Source organism: Chroicocephalus ridibundus, chromosome 9 (genome assembly GCF_963924245.1).
Source record: "Chroicocephalus ridibundus chromosome 9, bChrRid1.1, whole genome shotgun sequence".
NCBI classification, from domain to species: Eukaryota; Metazoa; Chordata; class Aves; order Charadriiformes; family Laridae; genus Chroicocephalus; species Chroicocephalus ridibundus.
This window is the reverse complement of record NC_086292.1, coordinates 3,000,048-3,013,425: the sequence shown is the minus strand read 5'-3', so window position 1 is coordinate 3,013,425 and position 13,378 is coordinate 3,000,048.

Sequence of the window (13,378 nt, the reverse complement as noted above, 5' to 3'; positions counted from 1 at the left end):
CAAGAGAAAAACCAACCCAACAAATCTCTATTTTCCTTGTGCAACTGAGAGCCTGTGCATTTTGCTGCTGATTTCTTACGAAACCTTGATATGCAAGAGCCCTGCTAACTGGGAGCTGTTGGGAGCAGGGGGATGCGAGGCTTGGACGCGTTTATGCAATAGAAAACGATGAGGAAGAGGAGCCTTAATAGCAGTCGGAGAGATCCCGTTCTCGACAGGGTGGTGAGCGTAGAGGTGGTGTTTCGCAGAGGACAGGACTAGACTCGGGTTTCCTTACGAGAAGGTGGGGGGTTTTTTCAGCCCACGCGCAAGGGAAAACAGCAGAATTTTTTTTTTTTACGGTCATTTAGCAAAAATGCAGACCGAACACTTAAAATTGAAGTGGAGTTGCCGAGTGTCGTATTTAGAACCGAAGTGTTTTCAGCGTTTGCGGATCTTGAGGTATCGCTTAGGCTCAGCTCTGCAGTCCCGGGGAGAACAGTGCAGTGATTGCACTGCGTTTTATGTAACAGATGAAAGAAGGAACTCTGAAAAAGAATAGGCATTCTGAAAACCATCTTATAAGTTCATTTGTTCTATGAAAAAATGAACCGCTGGTGTTGCCTGGAGCGAGTTGCTCCGGCTGAGAGCGGTCCCGGGGCAACCCACGGGTTGCAGCATCCCGCCCCGGGTCTGGCTCCAGGAGGGAGATCCAGAAGATGCTCAGGATTTATTTTGGAGACGAGATCTGTGCTAGGGCTCCATCCCTGGGCGTTCGCCTTGCCTGCAGCCAGCACGCTCTCCCCTGCTTCCCCACCAGCTGTCTTATCTATTCGTAGGGTCATCAGATACTACAAGCTCCGGCCACTGCCGTGGTGTTGGCGTATCCCGTTTTTCAGCGTTCCTCCCATGTGCTGCAGGATGAGGGGCTGCCAGCTCCCTTCTTTCGGATGTTCGGGCTGCCGCTCCTATGGAGACAGGTCAGGTCCAGGGCTGGGAAGCAGCACGGCCCTTCTTTTTGGCCCAGAACCATTGTTTGAAAGCACATTTTGACTGGCCTCCACTGTGCTCGTTATGCTTATTACGAATATGGGACTTGTAATAATTACCTTGTACTGAACCAGATAGCAATATTTATTGCATTCGAGAAATGTGCAATAGGGCATGAAGATAAGGCATAAAACGTATCGGCTATTTTATTATATGTTGGAAATCCATGAATACCCAGCTAGGTGTGTCAGGACAGTGTTAATCACAAATACCAGCTGCCTTGTTGCTCTCTCCTTCAGTCCTTCTGCCGCTCCGATTTCGCTGCCATCTCCAGGGGTCATCTCATGTCCTTGCCAAAAATCTCTGACCGGGGAGATGTTAAAGAGACAGATCCCTCACAGTATGGCACTGGCCCTTCTCTCTGTCTGAAGGTGATCTCTCTTCTGATTGACCACAACAATTTGGAAATTGCCTTGAGGCAGCCATTTTCCCTCCTGCCTTTTGATCTTCAGAGAGTCAGAATCATAGAATGTGTTGGGTTGGAAGGGACCTTTAAAGGTCATCTAGTCCAAGCCCCCTGCAATGACCAGGGACATCTTCAACTAGATCAGGTTGCTCAAAGCTTCATCCTGACCTTGAATGTTTCCAGGGATGGGGCATTTATCTACCACCTTTCTGGGCAACCTGTGCCAGTATTTACCACCCTCATGTAAAAAATTTCTTCCTTAAGTCCTTCTCATCAGGGCTGCTCTCAACCCCTTCATCCTCCAGCCTGTGCTGATACCGCGGTTGCCCCGACCCAGGTGTAGGACCCTGCACTTGGCCTCGTTGAACCTCATGAGGTGCACACAGGCCCACTTCTTGAGCCTGTCCAGGTCCCTCTGGATGGCATCCCGTCCCTCAGGCGTGTCAGCGGCACCACTCAGCTTGGTGTTGTCTGTAAACTTGCTGAGGGTGCACTCGCTCCCACTGTCTGTGCCGTTGATGAAAATATTAAACAGTACTGGTCCCAGTATGGACCCCTGAGAGACACCACTCGTCACTGATCTCCATCTGGACATTGAGCTGTTGACCACCACCCTCTGGAGGCGACCATCCAACCAATTCCTCATCCACCAAACAGCCCACCCATCAAATCCTTATCTCTCCAATTAAGAAAGAAGGCTGTTGTGGGGGACCATGTCAAAGGCCTTACAGAAGTCCAGATAGACGAGATCCGTAGCTCTTCCGTTCTCCACCAGCGTAGTCACACCATTACAGAAGGCCACTACGTTGGTCAGGCAGGACTTGCTGTTGGTGAAGCCATGCTGGCTGTCTCAAATCACCTCCCTGTCCTCCATGTGCCTTAGCATAGCTTCTAGGAGGATCTGTTCCATGATCTTCCCTGGCACAGAGGTGAGGCTGACAGGTCGGTAGTTCCCTGGGTCCTCCTTTCTACCCTCGTTAAAGATGGGCCCAATGTTTCCCTTTTCCAGTTACCAGGGACTTCACCCGACTGCCGTGACTTTTCAAATATCATGGAGAGTGACTTGGCAACTCCATCGGTCAGTTCTCTCACCACTCTGGGATGCATCTCGTCGGGTCCCATAGACTCCTGTATGTTCAGGTTCCTCAGATGGTCACAAACCACATCTCTTACAGCGTGAGGGACTTTGCTCTCCCAGCTGCGGTCCATCCACTGGAGCGGTGTGGGGAGAGAGGTGGCCAGTGAAGACTAAGGCAAAAAAGTTGTTGAGTCCCTCAGCCTTCTCCTCATCCGTCGTTACTGGTTTGCCGTTCTTGCTCATGGTGGGGGCACTCTTTCTTTGACCTTCCTTTTCTGGCTGACAGACCTGTAGAAGCCTTTCTTTTTATTCTTTGTGACCCTTGCCAAGTTCAGTCCCAGCTGCCCCTTGGCCTTTCTGCCCCCATCCCAACACCGGGGCAGCATCCTGTCCCTACACTCTTCCCAGGACACCTGTCCCTGCTCCCACTGCCGGGGTGTTTCCTTCTTGCCCTTTAGTTTGACCAGCAGGTCTCCACTCAGCCATGCCGGTCTCTTGCCTTCCTTTCCCAATTTCTTACACTGGGGATCAAGAGCTCCTGCGCTCTATGGAAAGCGTCCGTAAAGCTCTGCCAGCTCCGTCCTGCTCCCGTGTCCCCTGGAAGAGCTGGAAGTCTGCTTTCCTAAAATTCATCTCCACCTGCCTATCACTACCTCAAGCTTTTCATCACTTCCCACCGTTGCCTCATTCCTTGCCATACAAGCTCCCCTTTTCCACTTGCCCGTCTTCTCAGTATTGGTGAATTTTTGTTTTTCACAGCGCCGCTCCCACCTGTGGGACAACTGGGACATCGGTCCCATCCATCCACACACCCCGGGGCTCCCCGGGCCTCCCTGTGTTGGCTCCCATCTCGGCTCATCCTCTTGCCCAGCCCCGTGCACTTCCAGCCTCCTCGCACATCTTCTAGCTGGGCTCCTGGCTCTTCGGGGTGACTGACCCAAGCCACGCAGAAGACAGTTATTCTGCAGCATCTCTCAAAATGTCTTTTCTACTTTATGATCGCGTTTCGCTCCTACTCTAGAGGCGTCCCACCAGGCGCCCTGTGAGAGGACCGCTCTCCGTGATGCTGCTCTCCTACGCCGCGCTGTGCTGGCACACTGCGGTTGGGGCAACTTGTAATCGGCAGCAAAATTGGGAAGCAGAAACCGGCCGCTTGCGAAGGAAGGTCATAAAAATCCATCCGGGAGGAGAACAACACGGGGCAGCTCGGCGTGAGCCCCTGGCTCTCGCTCCACCTCCCGGCCGGAGGCAGGAGATGCCTGCGAGCGGGGGCAGAGGCGCGGGTCTCCTGCGGTACTGGGGGGAGCACCCGTTTCCCCGCGGCGACTGCGCCGTGCAGAGGAGGATGTCCTGAAAGAAACCCTACAGCGACCTAGCAGCAGCCAGCCCACCCCAATGCCATCGTTTGGTGGGAGGTACTTGCATATAGAGGTTTTGTAAATAGTAATATATCAGTGATGGGGATTCGAGTAACCGGTTTTTAAAAAAAAAAAATAATCTTGCCAGGTTTACACCTTGCTTTTCTTTTTATAAGCATAAGGGGATTTTTTTTTCGAAAAACAGCTTGAGAATCATGACTTGCGGACCGGATTTAGGCAGGCGTTTCGGGAGGAGGAGGTGGGTGGTGGCACGCAGGGCTGTCCCCGGCTGGCGCTGCCCCGTCCTGCCGAGGCCAGGTCTGGCTTCAGCCCGGCGGCGGCTGGTTTCCCAAACTATTGCCGCCCGGCTCGCTTTTTCAAACAGTCAGGATTGCGGTTATTTTTGTCGGCATTATGGCTCAAACGAGCCACGAACCAAAACAAAGCTGTTGGAAGCATTTTCATCCTTTACCCGCCGGACCGTGTTCTTCTTTCCCTGAGGTCCCGATCTAGCAAAGCACTTGGGTGGGAGCTGGCTCCCGGGGGCTCCTGCTCCCGAAGTGCTTTCCTGGGTGGCAGCCGGCCGTTGGCGTCAAATCGCGAGAAAAACTCCCTTGAAGTCAGATTAAGTGAGAAGAGGATCAGGTGCGTGGACTTCAGTCGGTGCAGGATCAGGCCCTCGGTCTTACTTTCTCATCTCGGTGTGTCGGCCTTTGCCCGTGCAGCTCCCAGGGGGTCCAGTGGAAGTTGCATGGTTCCAGGCGCTGACATCTATTTGAGAATGTGCCTCTTTATCTCTTCAGCGTGAGAAATAATGCAAAAAAAAAAAAAAAAAAAGAAAAAAAAAGAAGAAAAAAAAAAGAAAAAAATAAACGAAGTACAATGTCTGTGGTAGAAGCAAGGCTTTTCAAATCTGTTTCTCAGGTAAACAAGTGACACTAATGACAGTGGAGTAACAGCCATCTAAGGGAATTGGGATCTGAAGCAGGAGGATGCCCTCCGTCTCGCAGGATGCTTGGGTTGCCAGACACGTTTTACTGAGCCTTTGAACACTTGGGGCGAAAGGAAACCAGAAATGAAATCGGTATTCCCCACTACCCGTGGCTAGCTAGACAAACGTCCATTTCAAAAGCACAAAGGGAAGACTTAAACCTAGACGAAACCAGACACACGCGCGCGCGCGCCAAAAAAAAAAAAAAAAAGAAAGAAAAAAAGAAAGGTACCAGTTAAACTCCTTTTGTCTCTTTACTCCCAGTGGGAAGCAGGGTAGAAATCCAAGGAGCTGCTCTGTTCCGCTGCCCGCGGCGCCGGCCGGGGCACCTCGACTGCTGCCTCCAGAGATGTGAATGTACTGCTCCTTGAGTTCCCTTCCATAGAACTAGAGGCACCTCGTTAGGAAGTTGCTCCTGTTTTATGGTGCTAAAGAAAACTTTTATTCCCCCCCCCTCCCCTCGAGCATTTAAGAACTATTAAATGGCCCTTTTTATGAATGTAACATATCCATTTCTGTTCCACATTTTACACTGCAATTTTAACATGTTTGGAAATGATTTGCCTTTTTTCTTTTAGAATAAGCTTTATAAATATTCTGTAGAGTCAATTGAAGTATAATTCTTAAGGATCACTCTAAGACGCCTACAAAATCTTGTATATTTTTAAGTGTGCCAATTTGTAAAATATTTTGTAAGTGTATATTTTTCTTAGAAAAGTGCTGTGAAGTGTTTGTATGTGTGAGGTTTCCCTTTTTTTGCACCTTCGGGTGTTAATAAAAGGATGTATACTTAAAAGTTTCTGGTTTTAAAAACCAAAATACAAAGAAAAAAATTAAACTTTTGTTGGGAATTTTGTAATAAAAAGAAATGTTGTGAAAGAGTGTAGTGATATTGTGTAAAGGAAACTGGAAAATTTGTGAGCGCTTTGCTGTTTTATAGATCCTCTTGTAAATTATTCTTGTAATATTTTGGGTTTTGTTGTTCTTGTTGCAAAGGTTTTAAATATTTGTGACTGACTCTGTATGGTGAAAACGTCATATTGTTAACTTGCTGAGTTTTGTTATATTGTTTATGGAATAAATAAAAAAATTAAAAATCTCATTTTAAGATCATATATGAAGAAGAAATTAAAACTGCCATTTATTGAATATTAGGAATCGTTTCTTTAAACAAATCACTGCTATAGATGAGGATCATCCCCCTCCGTGCACGCTCCTGGTCCCAGCCCGTCGGATTAATTGGGCTGATGCTCGTTACCGTGAAGCGCGTTAGAGCCGGAGGCGCGGCCGCGGATGGGAAGAAGTGGGAAAAAGCGCTCGGATCCCTTCTGCTTTGAAGGAGTGTGGCTGGTTTCACTTGAGAAAGGAAATGTCATCAAGTCGGCGGAGTTACCGGTTGCGGCGATGGGGCAGGGCAGCTCTTCCCAGGCGGGGCCATCCCGGCATCCCCGTCCCGGCAGAGCCCGGTGCGCATCCCTGGACCAGCCTGTTCCTGGGAAGCAACAGGTGGGTGCAGTGAAATGCACCGCGTGCTGCTGTCTTCCTCTTCATTTTCTCGTGCAAAATGCCTTAAAAAATAGGGTTTTTTTTTAATTACTGTTTTTTTCACTAGTGATTAATGTTGATGGGAGCGAAGGGAGGGGAATTAATTCAGTGCCATGTTCAGCAGCCACAGCTGCTTCCAGATCCCTTGCTGAGGGGGTGGAAATGATTCCCCAAAAGCTGCCCCAGTACCTCTGCGAGCTGCCTACATTCACGCACTGGTTTCAGGCCAGCGCTGCCTCCCGGAGTCCTGCCAGGCCATGTGCCTGCTTCGCTTGGGTAATTAAAGCCGGTGATGCCGGGTGTGGCTCGATGGAAGGGACCGTCCCAGGGATGCACTGGGTAGTGGTCCCGGACAGGGGCTTCCTGGGGGGGTGGCTTCTTGCAGAGCTGAGCGAAGCCGTGGATCTCCGTCCATCCGTCCATCCGTCCATCCATCCATCCATCCACTCACCCATCCATCCATCCATCCATCCATCCACACACCCATCTGTCCATCCACCCGTCCATCCACCCATCCATCCATCCACCCACCCACCCACCCACCCACCCATCCATCCATCCATCCATCCATCCATCCATCCATCCACACACCCACCCACCCATCCATCCATCCATCCATCCATCCATCCATCCACACACCCATCTGTCCATCCACCCGTCCATCCACCCATCCATCCATCCATCCACACACCCACCCACCCACCCACCCATCCATCCATCCATCCACACACCCACCCATCCACCCATCCATCCATCCATCCACACACCCATCCATCCATCCACCCGTCCATCCACCCATCCATCCACCCATCCATCCACTCATCCATCCATCCACACACCCACCCACCCACCCATCCATCCATCCATCCATCCATCCATCCATCCATCCATCCATCCACACACCCACCCATCCATCCATCCATCCATCCATCCACACACCCACCCATCCATCCATCCACCCATCCATCCATCCATCCACCCATCTATCCACCCATCCATCCATCCATCCATCCATCCATCCATCCATCCATCGGGTGAGCTGCCCACAGCTTCTCCACAGCAGCAGGAGGGGGACGAGCCCCAGCTCAGGGAGCTCGTGCGCTGCCATTCCCTGGGAGAGCATTGTGGGAATCCTCCTCATTCCCAGTACACACACACATCCCCCCCGCATCCTCTGATGCTGTTTGTATAAAAACTGCGGCTCTAGAAAAGGTGTTGAAAAGAGGGACTCAAGTAGTTTTGGTTCCGGCTGTACTTTTGTGGGAATGCCCATCAATACAGATGTTTTAACGATTTGCTTCTCAAATGCCGGGGCAGCTGGTTTTGATGTGCGGATTCCTCTGACGTTTGAGCAGGATCCGTGCGGCAGCCCCTGCTACGGCATTCAAGCGGGACCAAAGCGAGCCAGAGCCGGGGACTACGGCCGAAAGGTCATTGCCGTGGCAAAGCAAAGCGCTGAAAAGAAGACAAACAGCCCAGCTGGGAAGGGGAAATTGGGGTTAAAATTACCCTCCACTTGAATGGCACGGTCTTTGTATGTAGCATTTTAAAAGGCAGAGGTTTCATCACGGTGGTGCTCCTTTAAAAGAAAAAGGTAAAATACAGTGAAAGCTACCCTATAAAATAAGGCAGCTGTTACTGTATAAAGTCTCCATCTTTTATCCAAATAAAACACATTTAATTAAGCAGTGGAGCGTTCACATACCTGAGTAATGCCACAGAAAGGGCCCCGTTAAAGTGGGTTTGTGTTTATCTAACGAACGCATTTATATTACGTGCCCATATAATTAAAACGCTCGCAACTTCTGGGCGAACCGTCATCCGTCTGCGTACGGCCCAGGGTCCTTGTGAATGAAAGCAGAGTCGGATTTTAATTAGGATGTAATTTAATGTCACCAGCTTCTCTGTCTTGCCAGCCGGAGCTGCTGTCTGCGGCTGGCGAAGGCGGGGGACAAAGGTGCCCTGGCTAACGCCAGCCTCTCCCGGCTGGTCCTCGCCGTGGTCCAACTGCCTCCCCCGAGGCCTGAGGCAGCACCACCGTTCCGCAGGCGATGCCCCGGGCCGTGCTCGGAGCGCCTCCCCCGCGCTCAGCAGGATTCCCCCCGGCGGCTTTCCGACCCACGAACCTGCTTCGCCCAGGTAACGGAAGGAGCAAGAGCCGGGAGGTCGGGAGGCAAATAACGCCGCGCTGCCGGCAGCCCTCCGGCATGCATCCTGGGAAGAATTACGTTTGGAATCTATTTCCTATAGCATTTTCCGTTATGAGCTTACCTCCGCTTAACGGCTACGCTGCTGTACCTTGATTCAAAGCCACCTTAATTACCCACCCTAATCACCCCTGCAGCTGCGCCCGGAGAAACCCTGCCCCTCCACGCGCTGCTTTCCACAGAGAACACGGGTCTTTAAACGTTTGGGAAATGGGAGGCATTAAATGGCTTTTCCCGGCGGTCTGTGCCTCTGCCGCGGAGCAGGGCTGCTGCAGGGAGGGAAGGGAGCGGAGCGGGGACGCCGGCGGGCGCAGCTCTGCCCACCTCCCCTCTGCTCACCGCAAACCCGCCTGTCGAAGCAGGACACGCTCCCGGAGCTCATCCAAACCCAAGCGGGAATCCACACACGGCATCCTGGATTTCCGGAGTGGTCTGAACAACGGCATCGAGCCGCTTCAACTGACCGACAGCCGGGTGGGCTGGCTCCCTTTCTCACCCCCTTCAATGATGCCGGAGGTAAACCCCGCGGCCTTGGCTATGAAATTCCCAGAGCAGCACCTGGGGAACGTTCCTGCGGTGACGAGCTCCCTCGGCACCCCCCGCCTGCTGCCGAGGACGGGCAACTCAGCTGCGCGGCTCCCCTTCGGCTACTAGCCCAGCGTCTCGGGGCTCAGCCAGGGAGAGCAGGTGTCCAGTTTTAGCTCAGCTGGGGCTGTGCCATTCTCCAGCCGCTGGAGTTCCTGCCTTGGCTAAGGGCGGACGAGCCCTCACGTCCATGAGGGACTCATTCGGGTGTCCCGGCTCTCAGGTGGCCACGCAGAAAGGGTCGGATGCCAACAGCAGGGACACATTGCTTGTCCCCAGGCTCCGGATGGCCCCCGATGTGGTGAGCCCTCAGAGGGACTCATCTGGGAAATGCCCAATCTGGGAACCTCCAGGATAACGAGAGCTGAGGTACCGCTGAACTGCTCAGCACCAGATCGCCTTGGGCATGTCTGGAAATACGGTGACCACAGGATCAGGCGTGACTTTTCTGGCGATGACAGATTGGGACAGAGGCAGGTGAACTCTACCATGGCCCTGCCAAAGTCCTTGGACACTTCAAGACATCTTTGGCCTACCTTGAATTGGATGGTAAACGTGATGGAAGGGAGATTCGCTCCTCCATCTCCTCCATCCCTGACCAGTAACTAAACTGCTGGATTTTCTCTCCGTAAACGCGCAAACTGTGTTGAAGCCTGTCGATACCATCCGAATCATCTCTCGTGAAGAGCAACAAGAACCTGTGGAGCTGAGACCGCCGTCACCCCATGCTCTGAAGCCACACTCCAGGCACCGCACCAGCTCGTTGCGTGTGGATTTTCACATGCTGGGGAATAGCATGGACTGAATTCCATGTGGAAGCTGAGCTTTCACTCTACATTTTCTTGCTTGGCTTTTGCTTTAATATAACCCATCCTTTGCTGCAGAGCTCTCCGGGGGAAGGTTTGCGGTATGCTAAAACCTATGAAGCTGGAGTGTGAGAGAAGCTGTGATGGGAAAATAATCCAGCAGCACCTAAGCTTTGTTAAACTGCCCGGTGAGCTTAGCAAAAACCGCTCCAAAAGGGTCAGAAGTGCCAGGGCTGCCCACGAAGCGTTTAGGGATGGTGTAGATCCAGCCCCAAGGGTCCTGCATGGAGGGATGGACACGCAAACATCAGAGAGACGCTGCAGCCCGAGCTCTGCTGAGCGTATGCCGTGCCGGAACCTCGCTTGGGTTTCTCACCTCCCGTTTCCGAAAGAAAAAAGGCTGGCGGGCTGCGGCACCGTTTGTTCTCTCTGCTGAGCCTTTCCCCGAGTGTCTCGAGGACTCAAAACTCTAATTTTCCAAGCCCGTGTCTAGGAGCTGGTGTGTGTCTCACTAATGAACCCTCCCCTGCTGCGCCGCCAGCCCTGGCACAGCCCGGCCACCAGCCCGGGGCACGCGTGCCACTGGCCCTCCTGGGTTCATTAGCTGAGACGAGTTAGCACAAGGTGGGAATATTCTCATAAAATTAGCTCGTGCTGAAGCGTTTGCAGGCTGGAGGCCTCTAGAGGGTGTCAGGTAATAAGTTTAGATTGCGGATGTATTTTTCTCTCTTCGTGCAAAAACAGTCAATACAAAAAAAAAAAAAAAAACCCAGACCTGGGAATTGCTTTGTGTTGGGTATTCGTAAGCGCTTCTCTTAAATATATTTCGAACTTAGCCATGACAGTGTTGCCAGGAACAACAATTTAGGAGGCCGGTGAGAGGGTGTGCGGGCTCCTGGGCACTCTCTGGGCAGCGGCGGCGCCGTGGGCCGGTGCCTGGACGGACGCGGTGCGGGTTACAACGGACGCAGTGCCGGGCTCCCACCTCATCCCCGCGAAGGCACGGCCAAACTGCAGACAAGGCCTCACGCCGTGCACAGGCAGAAGTACACCATCCAAAGCAGGAACTGGGGTTAGGATTAAAAAACTCACATTTTACAGATTCATTCTGTGTTAAACGTATTACACTTCCAAGTCCTGCGCAGTGGAGATCGCTTCTCAAAAGGATTCGGGGTGCTAACACCCAGATGCTGAGTCAGGCTTTTCTGATTTCCCGATGGTTTACTATTCTGTAGTATCATGATGTTTGCTGTAAATGAAACAAAAACAAAGCCTTGGCCGTTGCAAATCGTGGATCCAAAATGAGAGGTTGTTTCAAATGAGCCCAGTTAAGCTCCGAATTTGAAACGTGGAAATAATCCTTCCCCCAGCCTTCCCCGCCGCGACGTTCATTAATACGCGCGTCGCTCCCGGGTACTGGAGTGACGAACTCCGGCAGGAAGGTACGTGAGGGAACAAATGGCCTGGTCGTGGGCGCTGGGCTTGGATGGCAGCCAGCAAACAAAGCCCGAAGTCACACGGCGGCCAGGAGGTTAAAACAAAATGCCAAAAAGCGGCTCATCAGCTGGGCACAGCCACTCCGGGCGCTAAATGACCCTGGGACCCGCAGCAGGAATGGTGCCGTGGTACTTGCAACTCGTAATACTCTTTTAATGCCGTTTCTGGCAGGAATGAGAGACATTCACAGCATCTTGCTGGCGTGTTTGACCGCGCTCTGCGAGGACAGGACTCGACTGTGGCCTGATGATGTGTCTGTCTCCTCTTTGGCCCAGGGCTGAGCCTTCCCGGGCTGCTCCTCTCCGACGGGACGCTGCCAGCCTGAAGCTGGGTAAGGGCCAGACCCACCCGTGGACTGAAGACAGCCGGGGTGAGGAGATTTGGAGGATCCAGCCCCTTTTTTCTTATTCTCTGAAAAACAAAAGTGCCTTTCCTCCTTTTGCTGTCCTTTTCTGCTTTCAGCCGCTGCCTACCCGCTGTGGTGCCAGGAGAAGAGCCAGGCCTGCCCGGCTGACGTCCTGCCGGAGCTCCCACAGTGCCCCCCGCCAGACGTCAGATCCATTGCCCACCCATCCCCCTGCAGAGCCGTTCTACCCTCCAGCAGATCAACGCTCCCACCCGACTTGGTGTCCTCTGCAAACGTGCTGCGGGTGGGCTCCATCCCCTCCTCCAGGTCGTGCGATCCCGCGACCTCCCGCCCTCGCGCTCCCCCGAAGTCAACACGGAGACCCCACCTGCCCCCGATCTCGGATGTAAGCGCCGCCTCCCCAGTGCGGCAAGCCACCCAAAACCCAGCCAGGCATCCAAGCTGGGACTGTCCCTTCTCCCACCCGCAGCCGTGGGCGCTGCCGCTCGTGCTGCCACCGTCCCGGCACAGCCGATGGCGTCCCACTGGCCTGCCAACGTCGCATCCAAATGGGTTTTTTTTTCCACGTCATAAAATTCCAGGTGCGAACGGGCGACGTGTGGTTTATGGTGATAAATGCACACAGGTTTCCCCCGTCAAATTGCTGGGTTTTGTGGGATTACACCTATGGCGGCTTTCGCTTCGCAAATATACTTTGTGTCGCAGCGAAAGCACTGGTTCAATAAAGCACTTAAACACACACTTTATCTTAAGCGTGTTGGAGATTATATCCCCCTTTAGCAAAGCATTTAAGGATGTGCTTAATTTAAGGATTTAATTAAGGATTTTAATTGTAGACTTCAGTATGTGCTTACCTGCTTGGCTGAGTACGGGTGAGATTACTACATGCTGGAGATTTCTACGTAAAGTAAATGACTAATTCTGTCCGAATGAAGACGCGACATTATTCTCGCGCAATGCAGTTAAAATATAAATAGGGAAAAAGCAAGAGGCAGTTAACTCGATTCCTCTAGCTGAAAGTAGCATCCACGACCAAATCTGAGTTGATTAAAATCTAATATTATTGGTTACAACCTCTAAAGTGGCATTAAAGATCAAGAGAAAGGGGCACCTTAAAAATGAGTCTCCAGCTCATGAGCTTTAATTATGAGAAAGGAAAGATTCAGACATCGTCTCTCTCACTGGAGACAGGGACCTTGAAATGTAAACGGCCACTAAATAATGGGCTGTGAGGCCATTTCTCCAATCATTAGGGTTTTTAAGCTGATTTCCTAAGGAAAGCCAGCTTCTGCAATTGCATCCCCAGCCTGTCTTTTGGGCCATTTCCATAACTTTTGAACTCTTGTGATAAATTTCATCTAATTGGGGAAAAATAAAAGGATCCCAAAGACACCAAGCTCCAACGAGTTTCATGCAAACAAGTGAGCGGTTTTCTGTTTCTCCAGCAGCATTCACCATCACGGGGAGCCTTCTCCATCCCGGTACCGGGACGGGGGCAGGACCGTTGCT